A 21,125-nucleotide genomic window follows, 5' to 3' on the forward strand; every position below is an offset into this window, starting at 1 on the left:
TGGCTTATACACTAGAGAACTGTGATTGGAATTTTTCTAAAGTATCATTTTTCTTTTCCTGTGAAGTAATTGAAACAGAATACTGATACATTTATTGTTTTGAAGTTTTTATGATTTCCAAGTTAACAAATTTGTATTTTTACAGGCATCAGATGACTGATATTTTGGGGATACACGTTATTTCTTCCCTGAATGTACCGTGTGGAGAATCTCTTCCCTATTTTCATGTGAGTGCTCTGGCTGTAATGGAAACCCTGACTAGTACTAGCAGCATGACTGGAAATAAATATGAGCTGCTGCTTTTTTATCACTGCTAACACAGAGTAGAGGTTGCACATGCAATGGCTCATAAATAAGAGTGTCCCCACCAGACCAATAAAATATAACAAAGCTAAATGACACACGGGCTAGAATTTATGTGGGTTATTCAGGTGAGTCTATCGGGTTTTTGTAATTGACAATGCCTAGAAGCTTCACGAAAGCCTTGAAGGGGGCTCCCGAAAGAACCCTATTTTTGCCATGGCCTTAGTTGTATTCTGTGTGTATACAGCATAGCTGAAACAGCTCTGCCCTGATGTTAACTGATAATATCCCATAAATTGTCTTTCCTCATGTTATTTTCTTCTTTATTCTATTTTGCTAGTAGTTCATTGCTAGAACCTCTCTGTTTACTGTAAGCTCCTCAGGGGGAGGGGAACTATTGTATTCATCTTGAAATGAGTTTCAAAAGTACTATTCCCCAGTCTTCAAACTGTGCACTGTAGGGTTTAAAATTTACGTTACACATACCCTTCCCAGATCCGGTAGAGCTACTGCAGCTTCTCCCCTTGGGTTTTTCTCCGCCCCTAGGAACAGGGAGGGTAGAGCTCTAGGTAAAGCAGTGTGCAGTAAGATAGCCAGAGCTGCGCAGGAGGGAAAGGGGTCACTAGCAGTAGCAAGATTTGTTTTACTGTGGTTATTAAAGCAAAAATGGGGGAAGTAAGGAAAAGGACTGTTGTTTCTTTTTCAGGATGTCTTGGCAAAGGCCCTACTTTTAAAAGAGAAAGAGATAGCCAATTAGGTTGAAATGATTTGAAGTCCATCCCTCCACAGTCGTTCTTCTGAAGCAAGGTAAACAGTTGGTAGAAGTGGGTATATAGCCGTTTTTCAATAAATGGACTAAATTGTCCCTTGGAACTATTACAGTAGGTGGTGCTCTTGTGCCATAACATAACAGTTTTAGAAAGGTTTTGAAACTAGGGCCTATTTCCCTATTGATCCCCTTGGGTGACTGCAAGGTTCACAATTTGGATAGCATCATCTGAGTGGTTTTGGTGAGAGATTTTTCTGTCTGGAAATGTGAATTCTGGTCTTTACCTTTTCTAGCTTGCCTGAGCTCTGTCTGCTTTCCAAGGGAACCTAAATGAGAAGTTTACTAAACTTTTAAAAAAAATTGTAGCTTTAGTTTTTATCTGAACAATTATGTGTGTTGTGTGTTACCAGTTTCCTGAGACCATTTTTTTTTCTATTGGAAATCATCAGTGATCTTCTAAATCAAGTTTCTTTCCAGGTAACTCAGGCTATGATTCTTGTTTCCTTTTTTAAGTAGTTTACTTTTTTAATGTTTTTATTGATTTTTGAGAGAGAGAAAGAGAGAAACATCAATGAGAAACATGGATTAGCTGCCTCCTGCACGCCCCCTACTGGGGATCAAGCACCTAACCCAGGCATGTGCCCTGACCAGGAATCGAACTGGTGACCTCTTGGTGCATGGGATGATGCCCAGCCAACTGAGCGACACCGGCCAGGGCTCATTCCTGTTTATGTTTTCTTTTCCTTTAGCTTTAGAGAAGTTGTAATAGAATGAAATAACATGTGGTAGAGAAATTGTAAGTGATAAAGGAATATAGATGAAAAATTGAGTGTAAATAGCAGCTAGTAATAATTGTAGCTGACTGGGAACCCTGTTGGCATAAGCCCCTTTCCTCACTTCTTTTACTACATAACGAGTTTCTTGGTCTGAAGTTGGTTGAGGTGAGCAGAGGCATCCAGTAAAGTTCACATTTGGTGCTGCTGGTAGAAGCCTGGAGGTAAAGGAAGAGAAATTTAAACCCAGACCTGAGTATCTGTTCCAGGGAGGACAAATCTCTTGTTGCCAGAAGTTGCCTGAAACACTTAGGGTCTGCTTTTTCAGGAGGTTTCTTGAGGTTGTCTCTAATGTGAAAGACAGTTGCTTTACCTTACATCCACCAGCTGTTAAGGAAGACACAAAATGCGGATGGAGCTTCTGTATCAGCCTGGGGGTGAGGATCTGAGCTGCTGGTTGCCTGCTGACCCCGCAGGCGGCCAGGTCTCAGTGGGCTCAGCTGGCCAGGCTGCTGCACCAGAGCTCACCTCCTCTAGGGTTTTGTGACCCACACATCCAGTGCGTGTCCAGGTGCTCTCTGGTAGCTTGTGAGATTTTTTTTATAATTATTAATTTTAGTTTGTGTGGCTTTAAAAATAGATTTATTATTATTATTTTTATTTTTTTATAAAATATATCTTTATTGATTTCAGAGAGAGGAAAGGAGAGGGAGAGAGAGATGGAAACATCATTGATGAGAGAGTCACCGATCAGCCGCCTCCTGTATGCCCCCAACTGGGGGACCGAGCCCGCAACTTGGACATGTGCCCTGACCAGTAATCGAACCCTGATCACCTGGATCCTAGGTTGACGCTCAACCTCTGAGCCACACCCAGCCGGGCAAAAACAGATTTATTTAATTATCTGCTTATTTATTTATCTTTCTCAGTATTTAGAATGTACTTTTAATGTGAAACTCATGTATTTCTTGAACATTCTTAGCTTATTTCTTTAAATATTCTTAGCTTAATCTCTTTAGATACTGCTCCTTTTCCATTCCCCTCCCTTTCTTTTGCTCTGATGCCTTCTAGATGTTTGTGGAGCTGTCCTTTATGTTTCTTAGCTACTCTTTATATTTTTCTTCTTTTTCTGCTGAGTTACAATCTATGAGTGAACTCCTCAGCTTCAGATTTACATTATTCAGTTCTGTACTGAGCTTTTAATTTTAATGACTATTCTTTATTTACATAATTTCCAATTGATTCTTTTTTTTTAAACATCTCTTTTTGTTTTAATTTCGCCTTTTTGTTTTCTAATTTCTTATTCTTTTAAAGTAATCTAAATATACTTATTTTGTTGGACTGTTTTTTAATATTATTTCATCTGAAGTAAGTTTGTGATCTGATGGTTGATTTTGTTAGTTGCCTATATTGGAATTAGATTTCTTTACATACTTTAGAACTTTGGTCTTGAATAAGATGTTTTTAAAATTATTTTCATTTATTCATTTTTTTTCCGCCACTCTTTCTCCCTCTCTGCTTACTTTCCTTTGTTTAGCAATTTTATAGTTGTCTCTTTGGCTTCCATGGAGCCTGAGTCTAGAACTGCAGTGGTGGTTTAGTTACTGGGGCAATCATGGGCTGCTTTGTTGAGTTCTTGGTTGCTGAATGGCCTGTGTCCTACTCTCCAACCTGGGCCACAGCCCCATATGAAACCAGGAATGGGGAGCCCTCCTCCAATGATCATCTTTGACCCTGCCTTCAAGCAGTGATGCTAGGACACACTCTCCTTTGTGGGTTGTGTTTAGCCTCAAAACCCTGCAGGACTCATACTTCCAGTTTTGATGCCTATTTTTGGATCCCGAGCTTAAGAGGATCAAGGCTTTAACTTCAAGGACTTACCTCTTTGTTTCCGCACCATATCTGTTTCACAGAGATGTTTATATTATTTTTAAGTTTGCCTGCATCCTTTTAGTTTCTCGTGTTTCCTCTCGCGGTACTGTGTATTTGGAGTGGAGAGGACCTATCAGAGAGTGAATTTACTCTGCCATCCTATCTGGAAGTCATGTGGGCTGAGGATTTAAAGGAAATAAAGTGAGATATCTGGTTTTACATAGTACTAAAAGCTAACCACAAAAATGCTTTTCTGTGTGAGTTCAGTGACCCATAACTTACAGTTATTTAAACTCCTCCTTTAGAGGCTGGCAGCCCCAAAAAGATGAGTGGGATTAAGCAGGTGGGATTTATTAGGATGTCATGGTTCTCTACAAGTATTTTACCTTTTATTTTTCATTTTGGTGGAAATTTAAGAAATTCAATTGTTTCCAAACACCTAAATTTTAACTAAATAGTGTCTTAAGATGTCAGTGCCTGCAGTTGTGTTTGTATTGGTGCCAAGTAGCACTACTTTTAGATATTGAAAAATGAACAGAGGTAAAATCTAAATAATGTGCTTGTGCCGAATGAGAGAGTGCTGTTTCACGGTAGCTCAGAAAGAGGAGAGTGTTGTGCGAATTCAGCCATCACCAGCCAACTAGCAGAAACTGCCAGTAGCTGCCAGCACCAACTTCACCTGACTCATAAGGTGCAGTAACCTACATCATCCGTCACATTGAATTCATGTTGTCAATTGAAATTTTATTGATTTTATAGATTCGTTGGTATTTGTGCATTTAAAAATATCTGTAGTTGTAGAAGTTATAAGTACAATACATATTTTTCTAGTTTTATATTTAATAGAATAATGATTTTAGACAACCCTAGGAGCTCTAAAGTCTTTTTGTTTTATTTTATTTCATTTTTTCCATCACCATTTATCCCCTCAGTGCCCTCTTCCTCCCTCCCCCCGTATTTCCACTGTTGTCCATGTCCGTGAGTTCTCTCTTTTTTTTTTCTTTTTTGCTCAATCCCTCCACACCCCCCCAACACCCTCCGCCCGCCAGAGCTATTTGCCTGCTGTTCAAGAGTCTTTTTTATCAGGTTTGAGAGACATGAATCACAGGTAACTTAACTCTTCCTATGAAGTGTAGTAGCATTCTGTGTTTGGTTTTGATGTTTTTGCCTGGTTCACTCCTGCTCATACGTTGTGATTTTGCTTAGCTCAGGAGCCGTTTCTCTCTGGAAGTGTCTGACACCTCTGTGCTGGGTGAGGTGCCCGCCTTAATGCTCCTTGCAGCTCCCCATGATTCCTTCTCTCCCAGCCCTTCCCACAGGGGATTATGTTTTACCTGTTTACAGACCCTGATTTCCTCATTAGCCACAGGTTGTGTTAGAGCAGGGAATGCTGACATCTTTTTATTTGCAATGTTTTTCAGAGTCCCTGTCATAAAGTCAGTTCCCAATTAATGTGTGGGATTTTTGTTTATTTTTGTTTGTTTAGTGATAAATTACGAGTGGAACAAACCAAGGGTGGAAGAAGCAGAAATAACTTGGAGCCAAGTCACCAGTGACAGAAGCAAGAAGATTTCTAGTATTTTAATATCTAATGTGCCCCTCAGCTCATTTTTCTAACTGGTCTCCCTAGAAGTTCACAGTCTTACTCTCAGGTAAGTACAGTGAGGACAAGAATGCAAGGAGAGTGAGTAACCACTGTTTCTAAGGGAATGTGGCGGGGAGGCTAGTGTTGCTGGAGTCCTAGTGACAGCTCTGTGGTGCTCTGAGGGGGGCAAGGTCAGGGGTTTCTAGCATAGCAGCCTGAAGGCAGCACTGTCCTGAAGGATGCGACTTGGAAGCCAGATCCAGAGAGCAGCTCTTGTCCCCACATGGCTGGGGACATGGGTGGAAGAAGGGAGTTCAGTAAATCTCCAGATAGATTAAATTTCCTTAATTCTTTACAAAGCCATCTGAAGAGTGTGTACGCTCTGCACCTGGTTTGCAGTTGCCTCCGCTGATTCCTCAGACCCAGATTTTGTTTATGATTGAGGTTTGTTTGAAATTATCTGCAAATTTCAGGTCTGTGTTTTTGATTAGAGTATCTCAGAGGTGAAACACTGCTGACTCAACAGAGAAAAAGCCAGCTCCTCCTAGTGGAAATTTTCTTAAAACTTCATTGTTTTAGGGAGAAAATATCATTTGTTTCTTTCATAAGCACTTTATGGGAACAAGAACATTTTATTGTGACTTTTTTAAAAAGCCATGAAAATAGGGACAGATCGACCAGTCTTACTTAAAATAATGAAGCAAAGAAACATTACTTTAGAGTAAGTTAAAAATGCTGGCATCAGGCTTTCAGTAGGAAGAGGAAGAAGTTGTTGAGCTTAAGCATAGCTGAACATAAACTTCTTAATTTTATATTTGATTATGCTTCTAGAGATTTTAAATCTTTTTCTGACAAGGCCATTGTGCCCCTAGTTGGTGACATTAATTGAAGGCCAGATATTTGATTTGTCTTTTTTCCTTCCTCCATAAACAGCGTGTTTTGTAGCATTCTGCTCACAAATCTCTGTTTGGTGCTTATTTCATGGGAGAGGCTACTTCAGTTGACTCATGCTCAGGGGAAATAGAGAAAAAGAGTGCTCTTTATCAGATTGCCACTTTGCGCAGGCTGAGGTCTATATTTGGTATGTATAGACTTACCTCTCGTACCTCTGGCTTTTAGAAGGTCCAGACCAAAGGAAAGCAATTTTGAACTCTCCTGGATCCCTTAACAGCTGTACACAGCTGTTTTTGATAGCGTGAGATTCGTAATGGTCTTTGAAATGTTGACAGTCTGGAACTACATGGGGTCTGTCAACACAAAGTTGGTCAGAATGTTATCTATTTTATCTACCTAATCCACTGAGGCTTTGTTTGTATACTTATTTATTTATTCACATACTTATTTAACAAATACTTATTGACTTCCTACTATGTGCCGGGTACTGTGTGCGTAGGAGTGGTTTTCAGACTGTGTTCAGCAAACTAGGTTCTCAGATGTACCAGCTAGAACACCTTTTGACTACAAGTAACAGAAAACCCAATGAAAGGTAGCATAAGCACAGAGAAAAATTCCAAGGTTGGCCACTTCATTGCCTCAGCTATGCTAGTTGAGAGGACCCAGGTTCATCTTTCTTCTTTGCTACTTGCAGCAGGTTGACCAGTCCTCTGAGGCTTACTTACTCCTGGGTCCCAAGGTGACTACTGCGATTCTAAGTGTCACATGAAGACTACAGTGTCTAATATGGAAAAACATGTCTTTATTTAAGGTTGAGAAAGACTATCTCAGAAACCCTCCAGCTAAAGCTCAGTTCTCATTTTCCAGAGTTGCATAATATTGCTCATACCTATGTTGGTAGGAGGGCAAATGGGAATACTATGGCTGTTCTACAATAGCCATTCTCAAAATGTGGTTCAGGGACCCTTGGGTCTTCCTAAGACCCTTTCAGGAGGTCCTCAAGAGCACCAATATTTTCATAATAATCCTAAAGGTATTATTTGCGTTTCCTACTCTCATTCTCTCTCTAGTGTACATTAGAGTTGTCAAGAGGCTGCATGATGTATGATGATGTAATCGATTTGGCAGCTAATGAAATGTGTGTGTCTGTGGAGTTTTTTTGGTTTTGTTTTTTATACATCCCTCCTCAGGTTTATTTGTACAAATAGTGCAGGAGGACACCAGCTCCATGTAGCAAGCAGCCCAGGGGTCACATTAGTCCTTTCCTCCTCACATTGCCAGACAGAGGTATCTGTTCTGGAGACTTCACTGTGGCCTGGGCACCTTTGGGAGATGGATCCTGAGCTGCAGACACCCGAGTCTTGGTTTGAACCTTGGCCTTGGACTTCGGCCAGCAGAACCTGAGATCCTTGGTGATGCAGGCACGAGCATATTTCCCAAGCTTGGGGTGAGCTATGTAGGCAAATCTTTTGAGGTTGCAGCTGTCACCCTTTGGGATCTTGGGCTTGACCTCTTCAGGCTTTATGAGAGCCCTGATAGCCTTGGCACATGCACTTATGGCCTTGGCGTTGGCCTGCATCTCCTTCAGGCCCTTCTTGTGCTTCTTGGCAAAGTGCATGTTTCTCAGGAACTTGGGGTCCATGCTCTAAAGAGATTCATATCTTTGTGATTGGAGTTTCCTGATGTCATTTCTGTGCATTTCTGGTTGTGCATGGTTTGGTTCTTGAACTTGGCCATGTCTGCACTGAATCCTGTGCTCTATCAGAAGAGTGTGTATGCATATTCTTGGGTTTTAAATTTTTCTTATTTTTAAATTCTAATGTAAATATTGATAAATATAACCCACATAAACAAAAGCATTCAGTAATGACCTCAGTAATGTTTAAGAGTGTAAAGGGGTCCTGAGAAAAAAACATTTGAGGTCCAGTGATCTACATTAATCAAGATTCACCGGTGGCATTGGGGAAGACCCCAGACTCCCCCAAGACTTGTGGCCATGAGATTCCTGGACAAAACCTTTTCTGTTAACATAGGAGCAGCAGAGGGGTTGGGGCTGTCAGGTGGGCAACCAGCAGGGCCATTCTGAGGAGGGGGCCTTGGTGGGGAGCTTGGCAGGGGCTCAGGGTGTGCCCCAGGCCCTGCCTCTACTCTGACTGGGGCCACTACAGGTATGTCCTTTTTAAAAAATTGTGGTAAAATGTATATACCCTAAAACTTACCATTTTAGCCATTTTAAAGTGTACAATTTAGTGGTATTAAGTACATTCACATTGTTGTGCAACCGTCACTTCCATCCGTCTCCAGAACTTTTTCGTCTGCCCAACTGAAACTCTGTTCCCATTAAACATAACTCCCCACCTCCCCCAGTTCTCCTGGCCCCCAATAACCACTGTTCTCCTTTTTGCCTTCCTGGGTTCGACTGCTCTAGGTATCTCCTATGAGTGGAATTATGTTTGTTCTTTTGTGTCTGGCTATTCTTCTCTTAGCATACTATTTTCAAGGTTTATCTACGTATGCATTGGAATTTCCTTCATTTTTAAGTCTGAATAATATGCCATTGTAAGCATATATTCATCCTGTTTATCCATTCATCTGCCAATGGATGTGTGGATTGTTTTGACCTTTTGGCTGTTGTGAATAGTGCTGCTATGAACATAGGGGTACAAATATCTGCTTCAGTTCCTACTTTCAATTCTTTCGGATAAATACATAGAACTGGAATTGCTGGGTCATATGGTAATTGTTTAATTTTTTTTTTTTAATCCTCACTTGAGGATATTTTTTCCCCGTTGCTTTTCAGAGAGAGTGGAAAAGGTGTTGGGGGGAGAGAGAGAGAAAGAGAAACATTGATGTGAGAGAGACACATCAATTGGTTGCCTCCTGCACGTGCCCCAACTGGAGCCAGAATTGAACCTGGGACCCTTCAGACTAAGGGCCAACCCTCTAACCACTGAGCCAAAGCAGCTAGGGCTGTTTAATTTTTTTAGAAACTACCGTACTGTTTCCCAAGGGGCTGCAGTATTTTTTATTCCCACCAGCAGTGCATAGGGGTTCCAATTCTTCCACATCCTTACCAACACTGCTGTTTTCTGTGGTTTTTTATTATATCCATCCTAATGGGTAAGAAGTAGTATCTCATTGTGGTTTTGATTTCCATTTCTCTAATGATTAGTGATGTGGAACATCTTTCTCATGCATTTATTGGCCATTTGTGTATCTTTGGAGAGATTTAAGTCCTTTGCTAGTTTTTTAAAAAAAATTGCATTGTTTTGTTGTTGAGTTTTAGAGGTTCTTTATATATTCTGGATATTAATTCCTTATCAGATTTGCACAGGTTTGTCCATTTTGTATGTTGAACTTTTACACAGGTTTTATTTTATGAAGTGATTTTTTTTAAAAAAAGCTTTCAAGCTCTGTATCACTGTTGTCATCGTCACTCTTGTCATCCTAGATATTTACCCATTTATCCAGGTACGGATGGTAGGACCTTGGTAATTACTTCAGTGCTCATGATGAATTTATAACAACTACTTTAGAATTTCCGATACTATTCAAAATGTGAGATATGCGTGAATATGCTTATTTGCATACATGGCTTTATAGAGTATCTCCTGTTTGCCAGGAAAGAAAACAATGATGATTAAGAGTAAAGGATTTTTTAAATATTTTTTCTTTACATCTGTGCCAATTGTAGCCTTTGATAGGACTTTAAAGATACCAGATTCCTCATTATATCAGCTGAGTAGGAATTCTTTTTAGACTTTTCAGAAAATCTAAAGGTTTTGTTTCAACGTGTCTCTAGACAGGACAGCCATTTGAGATATGAAAGTGTCTTTCAACAGCAATGCTAATGGAGCACCAGAAAATTGCAGGTTAGGTTATAGAATGGATTTTTTCCATCCTGAAACTTAGTACATTAGGAGGGGGAAATAATGTCACATAAGGCTAAACAAGAGGCTGGAATTGCTGGCTCATGCCATTAGTAGTCACCTGTCCCAGCGTTGTGGCAGAATGGACATCCTACAAAGCCCTGCCTGGGCCTTGGTGTCTACTCTTTGAAGCTGGGACTGCTTAGGTACTCAGGTGTTAACATGGAACCTGAAGAAATATCTTGCTTTCTGAAGGATAATTTGAGAATCACTGGTCTGGTGCTGTTCCTTGCCAGGCTTTTATACTTCTTGATTTCTAGATTAAGGGAACTGGTTTTGTTTGTTTTTTAATGAATTAGTACCCAGTCATTTTCTTCCCTCTGTCTCTTTCTTCAGACACTGCTCAAGTGTTTTTATTTCCTTCTTACACGCTAATGGATTGTGCTTGGAGCTCCCTCTTTCTTGTGATGAACATTTCCATGAAGTTTTTTTTTTTGGTAAATATATCTTTATTGATTTCAGAGAGAGGAAAGGAGAGGGGGAGAGAGATAGAAATATCAATGATGAGAGAGTCATTGATTGGCAGCCTCTTGCACGCCCCTGACTGGGGATGGAGCCCACAACCCGGGCATGTGCCCTGACCGGGAATTGAACCTCGATCGCCTGGATCCTAGGTTGACACTCAACCGCTGAGCCACGCCCGGCCGTGCTCCATGAAGTTTTTTAGTTTACCCTTTTCTAAAGAACAGCAGTCACCAGAATGGGGAAACTTGTAGCCCTGAGGCATTCCTCTTTCTGACCTGCTGTACTTTGTTTTTGTTTGTTTTTTTGTTTGTTTGTTTTAAACATATCTTTATTGATTTCAGACAGAGGAAGGGAGAAGGAGAGAGAGACAGAAACATCAATGATGAGAGAGTCATTGATCGAGCCCGCAACCCGGGCATGTGCCCTGACCTGGAATCGAACCCAGATCGCCTGGATCCTAGGTCGACGCTCAACCGCTGAGCCACGCCCGGCCGGGCCCTGCTGTACTTTGAATCTGAGCCATGTTATCTTGGCAGTTCAGACTATTCACCCTCACGGGCAATGGTTGGATTGTGGTGTATCTTTGTACTGTGGTGATTTGAGTTCATAAAATAGTATTTAGCAAGCAACAAAACTTTTGAGCAATATGTAAATGAGGAAAGGGGCAAATGCAATGATCCTAAGTTGACACCATTTTGAATCAGTCCCTTTTCATATCTCTGATGGTTGCTGGCCCCCATGACCAGTTTTCCCACGACAGTATCCTTCCCTCCCAGTTCCTGCTTTCCTCTGATCAGCAGGAAGCAGGGACGTGAACAAGCACATGGGGATCTTTCATGGACAGTCATTCCATTGGGTGTCTAGGTCTCTCTGTTCATAGGACTTTCCTTTAGTCCCCCCTACTTAGGGATTTCTGAAGGTCATTTTATTTTCTCCTGGAGAAATATATAGTGGGACTAACAACTTCTGTTGTTAGTCTGTGGATGTGGAAAAGGTGAAATCATGCTTTTGGTTCCTTAGGGCTGAGTAAATGTGCTAAAAGAGAAATACTGGAGACGTGGAAAGTGGGGATTTCTAACTTTCCATGTCATTTGCTTCTGCTACATTAGTATATATACAGTGTGTGTGCACAAAATACTTGTTAAAATATGAGCTTTAGCCCTGGCAGTGAGTGGTTAGGGCGTTGGCCTGGGCTCCGGAAAGTCATTGGTTCAATTCCCAGTGAAGGGCATGTACCTGGGTTGCAGGTTTGATTCCTGGCCCTTGTTGGGGTGGGGTGGGGGGCAACCAATCAGTGTGCCTCACCTCTCTCTCCCCCCCCCCCCCCCCGCTGTCCCTCTCCCTCCCTCCCCTCCACTCTAAAAGTCAACGGAGAAAAATCCTCCTGTGAGGATTAACAGACAAACAAACCTTAGTTTAAGGAAATGTGCCATCTACCTGTGTTTTATGTCTTAAATAAAAGATGCTAAACAGTATTTCTCTAGTTCATATGAAATGAATATAGGCATAGACATCCATATGCACTAAGAAGAATTATAAGAGAGTCAGGGGTTTACATTCAGGGCAATATCAAGGATTTTGGTGTCATTCAAAGATGTGCAGTCAGCTCTCAATTGTCTGAAAAGTGTGCTGATTAACAAAAAAAATAATGCGTGTGTGAGAAAGGTTAACAAAAAAATAGTGCGTGTGTGAGAAAGGTTGACATCGCTGTGAATCTGAAGAATCATCCTGTTTTACACGGCCTGCATTTTTCTTTCTTTCTCTCTTTTTGACCTGCATGGCACAACCTTGTTTTGTCTGCTTGAGCACAGACCAGCGCATCCTCTCACCAGTTATGCCCCCCGAGTGGTGAATTCGATGTTTCTCCCTCTTGTGACAGTTGCCCTCTCTGGGCAAAGCAATAGCCGCCTAGCCAAGGGGTGGTGGAGGCGCAGGGCAGGAGGGAGGAAGACTGCGGGTTTTCTCCCTCCCAGAGCCGTGACTGGGAAGATAGAGCCGTTATCTGAGGACTGGAAGGAGAGGAAGCAGGCACTGGGGCTCTGTCTCCGGCCAGTTCTGGTGGCTGTAGCATTTTCAGAGAGCTCAGCTAAAAAATAGAAAATATCTACAGACTATTTCAACAATTTAAAACCTTGGATTATATCCATCAAGTGCTTCGTCTTGATTAGTATTTATAAACCATAACACTTTTTCTTTTTTCCTTACTCCGGGGTGATGTCTATATGGTTAATGCATATCTAGAAGTTAAATGTGTTTTTTTTGTGATTGTGGAAAGTAACATATAGAAAAGCGCATGTACATGACTTACACTTTAATTATTAAAATATTAGTACAGATGCTGTTGCTGTCAAGGTCAAGACACAGACTATGCCAGCATCTTGAGAGCCCTTCACGCTTGCATCCAGTAGCACTTCTTTCCTCTAATGGTAACAGGTGACCTGACTTTTTTTAGGGTAATCACTGCCGTTTAGTTTTACCTGTTTTTGAACTTTATGAAAATGAATCATATCTCATAGGTTTTTGTTTTTTTAAATATGTGTTTATTGATTTCAGGGAGAGGAAGGGAGAAAGAGAGAGAGAGAAACATCAGTGATGAGAATCATTGATCGGCTGCCTCCTGCACAGCCCTGACTGGGGATCGAGCCTGCAACCCGGGCATGTGCTCTGACCGGGAATCGAACTGTGATCTCCTGGATCCTAGGTTGATGCTCAACCACTGAGCCACACCTGGCCGGGCTTATAGGTTGGTTTTTCCCCCTCAACATTATGATTGTCAATTCAGCTCTATGCCTATAGCAGTAGTTCCTAATTTTATTTATTCATTCTTTTGATTGGCATGTGGGCTGTTATCCGTTTGGGTCTATTATGAATAATTCTGCTGAGAGCATTCTGCTGGTGCACATGAACATTTACTAAACTTGCAGTGTTCTTTGAGAGGAATTTTGCAATTTGTTGATTTTTGTATGATTCTATGATTTGTGTGTTAAAATTTGCCACTGTGATCAGAGTTGGTTCTTGTAGTTATGTCAATTTCCATGTTATATTTTGAGCTTTATATTTTATTTTACATTTTCATATTACTAGGTGCATACAAATTTAGAGTTGTTACATCATCTTGGTGAACTGACCATTTTTTCATTATGAAGTACTCGCTTTACCTCTGTGAATCCTTTTTACCCCAAAGTGTGCTTGAATTGCTCCTGCTTGATTCCTTTGGTTGAGTGTGCATGGTATTTTATTTTTTTATTGTTCTTCTTTTAGCCTTTTTGTATTTCTGTATCCTTATGTTTTAGATGTGTCTTTTGTAACAGCATATAGTTTTTTTTGAAATTCAAAACTGATCATCTTTGTTCTTTACTTGGGGAATTTAATCTGCTTCCCTGTCGTATAGTTCGTGATATGCTTGAGTTTAAATCTGCCATCTTACTGTGCTCTTCATGTTTATCTTGTCTACTCTATATTTCTCTTTCTCTCCAATCTTGCCCTTTTGGTGGTTAGTTCAGTGTTTTTATTTTATTATAAATTTTTCTCCTCTGATATCTTGGAAATTATATGCTGCCTTTTAATATTCTGTTAATGGGTATCCTAGAAACTGTGCGCGAGCTCTTGTATCAAAGCCTGACATTAACTCTTTTACCCTCCTTTTCTTGGAAAATGCAGCAACCTTGGAGTTCTCAGCTCTCATTCTCTCGGCACATGATATTATTATTTTATATTGTAATGTAAATTTAAATTTTCCCGTGTATCTACTACCATTTTTGTTTTTGTTTTTTTCATTTTTTCTTACATCTGTAGACTTCTGTCCAGGATAACTTTTCATCTGCCTAGGAGCCTCTTTTAAGCAGATTTACTGGTGGCAAATTCTTTCTGCTTGAATGTGTCAGAAAGGCTTTATTTTACCTTTATTCTTAGATAGTATTTTAGCTAGATGCAGTGCTCTAGGTTGGTCTGTTATTTCTTTCATGGCATTGTGGATATGTTTCCTGTCCTCACTGTATTTCTGTGTATCCTTCTGTATTTTTTTCATTGTTGGATCATTTCTTCTGATATATCTCCCAAATTCACTAATTTTGTCTTCAGCTGAGTCTAAGCAGCTGTGAAACCACCTATTGATTTCTTAATTTCAGTTATTTTGTTTCTCAGTTCTAGAACTTATATTGTATTCTGCTTCTCCCACAGGCTCATTTTTTTAATAGTTTTCAGTTTCTTTATGAAAATTTGTTTTTTATCTTTTACTCTGAATTACTTTATAATTTTTGTCTAGTTTTTTAACTGTCTGGAGTATGGCTTTTTTTGGTTCTTGTTCATTGGGGAGGCTCTTGTTCATGTGTTCTTTTCTTCCTTTGTGCTTGATTCTCTTTAATTATGTAATTTTTTATTGTACCTGAAAAATTATTTTTAGAAATAGACACCTATGGTGATATCTTCCTCCAGAGAGGATTTTTCTTTGTATCTTCCAGGCACCTAACAACACTAGCAACTTGGGACCACCTTAATTCATTTTCAGTTTCACACTTACGCTGTAATCTTTCTCAGGGCTGGCTTACTTCTGAGTCACCCATATTCTCAGGGTGTACCCTATTGGGCACCAACCCTACCTGTGGGGTGGTTTATCAGGAACTCACTTTGGCAGGCCTGGCATCCTATTTTTACTCTTTAGTAAGACTTTCAAAAGAACTGTTTTGCCATTTAACTACTTCTTTAGTATCAGAAATGCCTGCCTAGGCCTTTGTAACCACGTGTACCAAGATCTTTCTCTGATAATTTCACATTATTTTTCTGATTCTTTGATTTTTGTGTTATGTTTTTATATTTCATGTAGCCTTATAACACTTGCAGCAAGAAGGTTGGTCTTCATTACCTTAAGTAGAATTGATATTGGATGCAATTTTAACTTAAGTATGTTTACATTAAACATATCCTATACTATATTTTTGTTTACTTATTTTGTTTAATCATGAGAACTTATTATAGACTTTCACTTCCAGCTATTTTAGAGTATCTAGAAGAGCCAGGTAAAACATCTTTTGAAGATATTGGAAAATTGTAAAGGTACTCGGAATTCAGAGGGTTAAGATCTTGGAGCAGGAGTGGGGCCTTATACCACGTGTGAAATCATTTGGTCTGGCCCTGCCAAGGCCTCACCAAAGAGAACAATTCCAGCCATCACATTAGGGGTAAGTTAATTAAATGTTTGACCAAATATAGCAGGCTAATTTTTAAGTTGATAATTTTGTGTGGCCCACGAATGATATTATAAATATCCAAATGGCCTGTGGCAGAAAAAAGGCTCCCCACCCTTGAGCTAAGGGAAAGTACTTAAGTACTTAAGGAGCAGACATTCTGCAGCAGCTTTTCACCCTCCTGGCATTTGCCATTTCTTGAGAAGCTAGGAGACACGTAGAACCTGAGAAGAGGTCCTCCGCTGAACAATTTCTTGGGACAGTTTCATGGGGTTGAAGAGACATTCATTGGAGTTCCAAAGGGAAAGATTGTTAGTCTGACTACCTGAAAATGTAGAACTCCTGTATATTAAGAAACACAAAAGTAGAAGAATGGATAAAATGAGAAAATAACTATTTTCAACCCCTTATGGATCTAAAATGATCACCAATAGATAGATCCTAAAACCATTAGGGAAAAGGTTAATGGTGAAATCTGTGATGACTGGATTAGACTGACAGTTCCTGAAACCACTGATTAGTTTCAACATTAATGATACATGGAACAAGCAAATGTTATGTGCCTTCAGATTTGATTCAAAGTACACAACACCACCAATTAAGTATTGTTGCAAAAGAATTCACTCTGAATCTAATGGAACCTATAGATCTAGCTACCAGTTTGTAAGCAGTATAGGGTATAGCAAAACAAGTTAACACCAAAGGAATGCAGTCAGCCAAGTTCCTAAAAGTGTGAGACATTCTATAGGTCAAATGTGTTGATTTTTCCAGGGAATAAATGATATGAAAAGGTTAAAAAGATAAAGAAGGGTAATTGTTACAGATTAAAGGAAGACTTTTACATTATTTCATTACAAATTAAAGGAGAAATGTGAATACTGACCATATACAATGAATGTGTGGATCTTTCTTGGATCTAAATATAAACCCAAATATAAAGGGAAATTTTTAGGAAATTTGAACATAGATAGGCTATTAGATGATATTGTTGGCTTTATTGGATGTGAAAGAGCTGTTTTGTAGTTAAGTTTCTCCTTTTTAAAAATCCTTATATTAATTTCTCTCCCCTGCCCCCTGCCTTCCTACTGAGATTCATCAGTCTATTGCATGCTTCTATATCTCTGGATCTGTTTTGTTCCTCAGTCTATAATGTAGTGAAGGCCTGGGGGTGGGGTGGGGTGGAGGGGACTAATTGGGGGAAAAAGGTGGTTATCTGTAATACATTAAACAATAAAGATAATTTTTTTTTTTAAAGTGATCATAACAAATAAATAAATTAAATTAAAATCCTTATAAAAAAGATACAAATCTAAGTATTTTGGGTAAAGTTATATGTCTGATTTGCTGGAAAATTTTAATAATTATTTGAACTGGTTGATGGATACATAGGGGTTTATTTGGCTATTTTCCCTACTTTTTTGTATATTTTAAAATGCTCATTGAATAGGTTAGAAAAAAGGATCATAAAATTCCATTTGTACCAGATGGCCTGTTTAAGTGAGAACATTCTAAGCTACTCTCCTTATGGGTTGAAAGCCTGCTGCTTATCAGTGGTGTTAGACAAAGAGGCATAAACTTCATTTTATTTGTATAGTGCATTTCCTAGTGTTAATTTTGCCTGTTAAACATGTGTAACTGCCCCCTTTCTAAGGAGGCACACCATAGTCTCACTGGAACTGTATGGAAAGGAGGAAGGGCAGTTCTTGAAAGCACGAGTGGGTATGTGTATATTAACAGAACAGGGAAAGGTGCTAGGTGGGCAAAACCCACCGCTATCTACTACCTTTCACTTATTAATACTCAGAACATTCAAACCTACTGCTTTCCACACGCCAAATTTTTAAAACATTTCCAACTAACATAATTTAGCACACTGTTCCTTAAGAAAGGGAGATACTCTGAAGTAATGCCTGGCTAATGCACCTAGCTTCAAGGCCAGGAGTTTGCCTGGTTAGTGCACCTAGCTTCAAGGCCAGGAGTTTGCCTGGTTAGTGTACCTAGCTTCAAGTCCAGGAGTTTGCCTAGTTAGTGCACCTAGCTTCAAGGCCAGGAGTTCAGGTAGTGCTAGTTCCTCTTCCCATATCTGTTTTATCCTGTGAAATACAGGCTTCAGAAAACTTGTCTACTAATAAGACTCCCTACGCAGTAGTAGGAGAGAGAAAAATGAAAGAGAAGGGAATTTTTAAAAATTATATGACATAGCAAGCAAGACACATACAGATAGATAGCATCCAGAAACCTCACTCATGCATTTTGACCAACAGACATAATTTACACATGATGATAGATTGCTGCTGGGCACACCCTGCTTTGTGGCTTGAGGGATGAGTCCAGCGAGTGAGGTCTGCCATAGACTCTTCCCAGAATACATATCTTTTCCACGTGCTTTAAACAGTATTGGATCTGCTGGGTCAAAAGAGCTGAGTAGGAAAGTGCTTCAGCTTAGACCAGCTGTGAAGTGACTCTTGCTCTGAGCCCTACCCATATTTTCTCATTGTGAGGCAAATGGCAGAGAAAAGGTTGAAAACCTGTGTAGTACATGATGCCTTCAAAATCCCTGAGATACCAGCCAAGCAGGTTGCCACTTAGCAGGTGTAAAGTGCACAGTTATCATTTACTTTATTTTTATGTGTTTATTATTTTTGAGTAAGTAATTAGCGTACATGGCATTTAATTGAAGAAGTACAAAAAAGTGTTCCCTAAAACCGAAGTTCTTTTTCTGAACTTACTCAGCTACGTAGGACTCCACAGTGGAGGCAACCACTGGTACTAGTTTCTTGTGTATCCTTATTTTAAAGAGTATATCCTGACTTGGCACAGACCATTGGATCACAAGAAACTTCCTGAAGTGGCAGGCCCTTGTTCGTGGGATTTATATCCCACCTTCTGAAATGTAAGCAAGGCTCCTGTATCTTCCTCCTCTCCCAGTTCTTTTAGCCTGGTAGCTTCTAGACCATTGTAATGTGCTGTGTTCTGAGTTGATGTCCCTGAAGCAGGTGAAAGGAAACTGCTTTCTCATATCTTCAGTTTATCACAGTGGAGAGATGCATTTACTGGCTTCATCACTGCAGTCTAGGTGCCACAGGTGGTATTCATTTGCTCCAGCTAGGCCCACATCTGAAAGTGCAGTTTGAGTTGGAGTCGCCATTTGATTATGTTTATTATAGCCTAATATTATTGAGGGCCCTTTGGCCCCTCAGTTGGGGAGGTGGGGTTCTCTGTAAATCACCAGATATGCAGCATTGTCTTTTTATAGTCCAGTGGCATTCACCTGGTCATTCCCACTACAGGAGGTGATACCTCATTAATCTGTGTTACCTTCTTGTTCCGTGGACTTCTGGTTTCCAATCCCTAATATGAACAGGAGTTTCGCTTCCATTTTCCATGACTTGGGCCAGTGACCAGCTCTAAGTTCCCTTCCTTTCTCCAAAAGTCTTTTGACTGTAGCCCCCTATCTGGTATCAGTTTGTATCAAGTGTATCAGTTGTGGTCTGTATCAGTTGTTTGTGTTCTTTGATTGAAAATCAGAGAAATCAGCAGTGGTTAATTTGAGGGGAATAAAAGGGGCATAAAGAATTTGTTGGAAGGCCCCTGGGTAGCTAATAGAATTAAAAGGAGGAGTACACAACATAGGGTAGCTCCAGGGATCTAGACCAAGAGCCTCTGAATGACTTATTTCCGCCCTCATGTCAGTCTACTCAAGATTCAGATTCCCAGCAGAGTCTGGTTTGTGTGACTTGAACCTTCATGCCAGCCTTGGCTGATGGTACAAGGTGCCTTGAACACCTTGCTGACTGGCCATTTCGAGCCAGAACTGCCTGTGCGGCCAGCTACTTCTCTTTCGTGACCGGTCAGCAAGGTATTTAAAGTTACTTAAATTAATATAAGTGCAGACATGAGTTATCTCATGACTGGTCAGCAACTTTTGGTCATGGAAACTCCTGTATACTCGTGACTAGTCAGCAAGGTGTTTAATAGACCCACCAAGACTTGGGGAATGGAGCAGAGATACTTTCCTGAATGAATGTAAGGTGCTAAACTGAAAGAAGGGAGGAGGAGTGCTCAACAGGTGCTCATTCCAGAGTATTCCACTTAAGCCAGTGTTTCTCGTTGGGGACGACCAGTTTTCTTCATGCGCGGCTGCCCCGGTGCATTGCAGCATGTTCAGCATCCTTGGTACTGGTCACTAAACGCCAGCAGCTCTCCCACTGCTACTGTCACAACCCAGGCACCACCACTGCCTGACCACCACCATCCCCTCCTGCCTGCAGCGTACCCTCGCCAGACAAGCTGTGGAGAGAGCATGTGGACCACTGCACTGCGTGATTCCCAAAGCCCTTGCCATTTAAAACAGTTGGGTACATTTCCATTGCTAAGCAAAAGATTGTTTATAATTTTGTTATAATAAAATAGTGTTTCTTTTCTCTCAAAATGTTCTTCAGTTTATTCCAGTTATAAAATAAATATGTGATGAAGATGTACGGCATGGTGACTATAGTTAATAATCCTTATTACATATTTGAAACTTGTTCAGAGAGTAGATCTTAAAAGTTTTCATCCCAGAAAAAAAAATTTTGTAACTGTGGTGTCGGATGTTAACAAGACTTATTGTGGTGATCATCTCATTATAAATGCAAATACTGAATCATTATGTTGTACACCTGAAACTAATGTTATAATTCAATTATGTGAGAGAAAAACATCAATACGTTGCCTCCCCCACATGCCCCGAGTGGGGATCGAACCCACAACCTTTTGCTGCACAAGACCATGTCCAACCAACTGAGGTACACTAGCCAGGGCAGTTGTACAATCTTTTAAAAATTTTTAATTGTTTAGTAATAAGAACCTCCTTTGTTGATGTTTTTGGCATTTAATTGGAAGCATTTTATCGGTTACTTCTCGTTGATGAAGATTTAAACTCACCATTTGCAGAAGAGTCTTTTGAAATTAGATAGCTGAGTGTCATCCCTGCCCCAGCAAAGTATATCTTTAAAGGCCTACACCTGTCAAAGCAGCCCTCCCTTCTCTGTCTGGTGCTTCCCATGGTGAGGATGGCCTGGAGGCTGGGATGGTAGTGGGGCACCTGGAGTTACTTCCCCAGCTCTTCCTGAGGCACATGCTCCTGCCTAACTCCACTTCAGGTGTGGTAAATCAAGGTTATTTTTTTTATTTTCTGTCACTTAAGACTAGTACATCCTCTTAGTAATTGGAGTTTGCCATATTTTACTAAAATGTGATTTCTTCTTGTGAATGAATGAGATCAAGCATATACAGCAGTCTTTAAGTTAAGCAGATTGTTCAAATCAATGCATGTGAAATGAATTATTTTACTTTTTCTAAGAAATGAGA

General features: G+C 40.2%; 1 protein-coding gene and 1 pseudogene across 6 annotated transcripts in view; one reads left to right on the plus strand and one right to left on the minus strand.

Annotated features, from left to right (window-relative positions):
• The window catches only part of FANCC (FA complementation group C), a 222,828-nt gene that overhangs the window by 72,593 nt on the left and 129,110 nt on the right, over positions 1-21,125 (plus strand). For 4 of the 6 annotated variants that reach the window (XM_087822607.1, XM_087822612.1, XM_087822609.1 and 1 more), the window contains exons 2-3: positions 146-227; positions 5,204-5,369. The gene's annotated coding sequence lies outside the window, so the exon portion shown is untranslated. Of the gene's footprint in view, positions 1-145; positions 228-5,203; positions 5,370-15,505; positions 15,768-21,125 lie in introns of those variants that run through there. The other 2 variants (XM_087822608.1, XM_087822610.1) reach the window with 2 other exon arrangements.
• Positions 7,446-7,838, minus strand: LOC107532300 (large ribosomal subunit protein eL29 pseudogene; annotated as a pseudogene).

Source organism: Miniopterus natalensis, chromosome 12, assembly GCF_054644295.1.
Source record: "Miniopterus natalensis isolate mMinNat1 chromosome 12, mMinNat1.hap1, whole genome shotgun sequence".
Taxonomy (NCBI): Eukaryota; Metazoa; Chordata; class Mammalia; order Chiroptera; family Miniopteridae; genus Miniopterus; species Miniopterus natalensis.